General features: G+C 38.5%; 1 pseudogene; it reads left to right on the plus strand.

Annotated features, from left to right (window-relative positions):
- The first annotated feature begins 523 nt into the window (after positions 1–523).
- Positions 524–3,596, plus strand: LOC104845580 (vomeronasal type-1 receptor 1-like; annotated as a pseudogene).
- The last annotated feature ends 677 nt before the right edge of the window (positions 3,597–4,273 follow it).

Consider the following 4,273-nt stretch of genomic DNA (forward strand, 5'->3'; position numbering starts at 1 on the left):
ATTCCAATTTTTTTTTTTTTTTTGCCAATAGTATGATAATGGAAAACAGTTTAAATATTTCAGGTATGTTTTTCTTTAAGATATACTCCACTAGAGAATTAAGGTCAAAATTTTGTATTAAATAGGAGTCCCCTTCTGTGGATATATCACTAATTTCCCACTCACTCAGAACCTTTATTTTTATTGCTTTTGACTTCATGTTTTTTATTTTGGTTTGCTTTGGCTTTATGCTTAAATGAAACATTTTTGTTAGTTAAAAAGGCAAAATTCTGATAGAGGATGCACTCAGATAAGTGTAGCTTCCAACCCTGCGTCCCCACCCTGATCACTCTCTGCTCCCACAGGAAATCACGTTTCTGTGTATTTCTGGTTCTTTCTTCCATCGTTTTAAAGAAAGTACATATTCATAGCTATATTCTACATTTATAGAAGAGAATGTAGTAAGCTTTACATACCAGTCTTAACATTCTGTTTTTTCTTTTTTTTTGACTTAATGCCATATCATGGAGATAGAGAGCTTGCTCATTAATACTTAAGCTCTAAGGTAATACATTGTGTGAACCCATCAATGTTTATTCAGCAAGTTCCTCTAAGTAGGTATTTAGGTTGTGGTTATTCTAGCACTTCAGTAAATAATCATTGCATACATAACCGTACAATTTCAGTGTCCATTTCAAGTTGGGAAACTATGTGTCAGTTTAAGTAGTAGAAATTATCAGGCATGATAATGGTGACAGTTTTTTTTCCTTGTTCCTCTATTTGTTCCCCTACTCATTCCTCTGGTTCCGATTAAAATCAGCATCCTGTAGATATTGGTATGATGGGTTCTGTCTTCACGGAAAAGAGGATTCTCTTCCTCACTCAGACAGGAGTTGGGATCCTGGGAAACTTGTCACTTCTTTGTCTTTATATCTTTATTTTGATCACTGGGCACAAGCTGAGGCCTATAGACTTGATTTTCAATCAACTGCTTTTTGCCAACGCCTTGGTGCTTTTTCCTAAAGAGATCCCTCTGACACTGGTAAGTTTTGGGTGGAAATTTGTCCTGGATGATACTGGTTGTAAACTTGTCTTCTATTTTCACGGAGTGGGCAGGGGGGTTTCTCTCAGCACCACCTGCCTCCTGAGTGGCTTGCAGGCCATTAAGCTTTGCCCCACAGTCTCTAGATGGATGGAGCTCAAAGTCAGATCCTCAAAGTGCATCGGCTTCTGCTGTTTTCTCTCCTGGATCCTGAACCTCTACTTAAATATCATAGTCTATCTGAGCATGACTGAGCAGCTAAACAGCAAAAACCTAAGTGTGGTAAAAAAAAAAAAGATTTTGGATACTGCTCTGCAGACATGACAGATAATCATATAGGTAATTTACAAGCAGTCATGTTACTTGATGTTGATGTAATATGTTTGGGCCTCATGGCCTGGGCGAGTGGCTCCATGGTCCTTGTCCTGCACAGACACAAGCATCGAGTCCAACACATTCACAGCAACAGCCTCTCCCCCAGACCTTCCCAGAGCCACACGCACCATCCTCGTCCTGGTGAGCATGTTTGTCTCCTTTTACTCTCTCTCTCCCATTTTGACTCTCTGTATTTCTCTAATTGTGAACCCAGGCCAGTGGCTGAAGGACACCTCTGTGCTCGTGGCTTCAAGCTTCCCAGCATTCAGCCCCTTTGTGCTCATGATCAGTGATGCCCGTGTCTCTCGGTTCTTTGCCTTCTGCCAAGGAGACTGATTTTTCTCCTGTGTTTATGGGGCGATAATCTCTTGATCTCTTTAGGGAGATCAGTGATTGAATTCCTAGTAAGTGGGGTCACTGTTAAATGTCAGATACTTTGTTAGGAGTTTGTGATACAACGTGATTAAGAGAAACATTATTGCTGCTCTCATGGATTTTTTGTTGCTATAAGATAAACCTATTAAGAATTACACAAAGAGAATGTCATTTGAATTTTTTTATGTTCTTCATGGAAATGTTCAGGATATCTGACATAATATAGTGCTAAAAAGCTGCCATGGTTAAGGATATAGGAAAAAATGTCTCTGTGTTGCTGACAGTTGCAAAGATCCAAAAAGATTTTTTTAAGTATATTCATAGCATGCCACAACATGGATGATCCTGAAAACATTATGCTGAGCAAAATAAGTCAGTCACAAAAAGACAAACACTGTATGATCTCACGTCTATGAAATGAGCAAATATATAGAAACCAAAGATTATTAGTGGCTAGGGAAAGGAGATGGGGGGAGGGGAAGTTTTTGCTTAGTGGGCACAGAGTTTATGTTAATGGAGGTGGAATAGTGTGCAAAAGGTTTTTAATTTATTTCATTTTATTCTAATTCATTTTTATGTTTTCAGTATATTTTGTTATTTGTTGTAACTTATTTTAGTATATTGATTTCATTCTATTAATTTATTTTTATGCATTCATTTATTTTCTTTAATCATCTTATTATTTTATATACTTATTTTATTTTATTTTTTACTTATATTTTGTTTATATATTGTATTTTTCTTTATATTTATTTTAGTTTATTTTTAATTCATTTATTTTAACTCCTTTTGTTATTATATATTATTCCATTTATTTATTTTTCTTAATTTATTTTACTTTATATTAATTTATTTTATTTAACTTAATCTTTTGTTCCTTTTAATTCATTTTATTTTGTTTTATATTATTTATTCTTTATTTCATTTTATTTATTCATTTCTTTACTTACTATTTGTTTTATTGTGTTTATTTATTTTATTGGTTAATGTTATTAATTTTATTTCTTATTCATTTAATTTAGTTATTTCATTTGATTTTATTTATTCTATATCATTTCGATTGATTGACTTCCTTCCATTTTTTATTTATTAATTTTATTTTCACTTCTGTATGCATGTAATATTGTACTTCATTTTATTTTGTTTTATTTCATTTATTTGCTATTTTATTTTTTATTTCTACATTTCCATCTTCATTTCAATTATCCCTCCCATTCTGTTGACCTAATTCTATACTGTTTCAGTTTTCCAGCTTATATTTGTTTTTTCCTCTTGAGTTCCTGGGTGGTGCAAGTGGTACCCAGATGTGCCTCAGAAGACAGGCCTGGGAATCTTCTTCAAAATGTCACTGCTTGAAAACCCTATGGAGCAGTTCTACTCTGCACACATGAGGTCCCCATGAAATTGGACTTGAGGGTGCATAAAAACAACAAGTGTGGAGCACTTCGTTTCTGAGTGACATTGTGATATCTTGTGTCCACTTGGAAATGAAGAAACCACAACCCAGAAATGTGAATGCATCTGCTTTAAGAACACCTAATGCCACAGTTCCCACATTAGATCCTCTGGACACCATTTCCTAGCACCACTCTGGGTGCCGCTTGGCTGTTGCCACAGAGAATGGGAGGAGCGCACCCTCCTCTCCAAATGCAGAACAGAAAACATTGACCTTTCCCACTCCCCCACCACTCTACTCTGTGAAAATGAAGCTGAGCCTTTCAATACTTTTCCCTTGCCATCTGGCCATATGTTAAGCTAAGTAAGTAGGGGTCTCCAGATAAACACTGCAGGATGAAAAGGCTTTGCTTTCTGGTTCTGGCGTACTTCCTTGGCAGTCTTGTGCAACCTGAATGCATTTCCTGGCATGGAGAGCTGCTCCTGGTTCAGCCGCAGTAGCACATGTGGCTTCTCCAGCACCAGGTGCCTGCAGCACAGGTTGCCCTCCAAAATCCAGACACTGCAGCACGTGTACTCTCCAGTGCTTATGTCAGGCAGTTCAGGTAGTTTTCTGCAGCACAGTTAGCTTCCAACCCCTGGCACCTGCAGTGGCCACATCTCTAGCATTGGATCCTGCAGCATATGATCTGCTCTAGTGCCAGGCTTCTCCAGTGCTAGGGTCATCTTCAGCCCCTAGGTCCTGCAGCATGAATGGTGTCTCCAGAGCTCAGCCCCTATGTTGTGGGCAGTTTCTCCAGCACCTGGATCCTGTGGCATTCAGACCTTCTCCAGCAATGCAGGGTGGCCAGGAGCACCCTGCAACCAATGGCTTCACCTGTAGCCTCTCTGATGTTGTTACAGCTGAGTGCTTCCAGTGAGATACCTCCCTGTGAACAGCTTTCTCAGGCACTTAAGGGTGGCCTTGTAGCAAGTTCCAAAGGCAGATCTCCATTAAGCTCTGGCAGAGAAGTGCCACAGCTACTTCTCTGCCATTTAGTGAGCTACAGCTGTGCCTTCTCCAACAGGGTCTGGATCTGAGCTCTGGGTGGGGGTGGTCTCTTCCTT

Source organism: Loxodonta africana, chromosome 11 (genome assembly GCF_030014295.1).
Source record: "Loxodonta africana isolate mLoxAfr1 chromosome 11, mLoxAfr1.hap2, whole genome shotgun sequence".
In the NCBI taxonomy this organism is placed as follows: domain Eukaryota; kingdom Metazoa; phylum Chordata; class Mammalia; order Proboscidea; family Elephantidae; genus Loxodonta; species Loxodonta africana.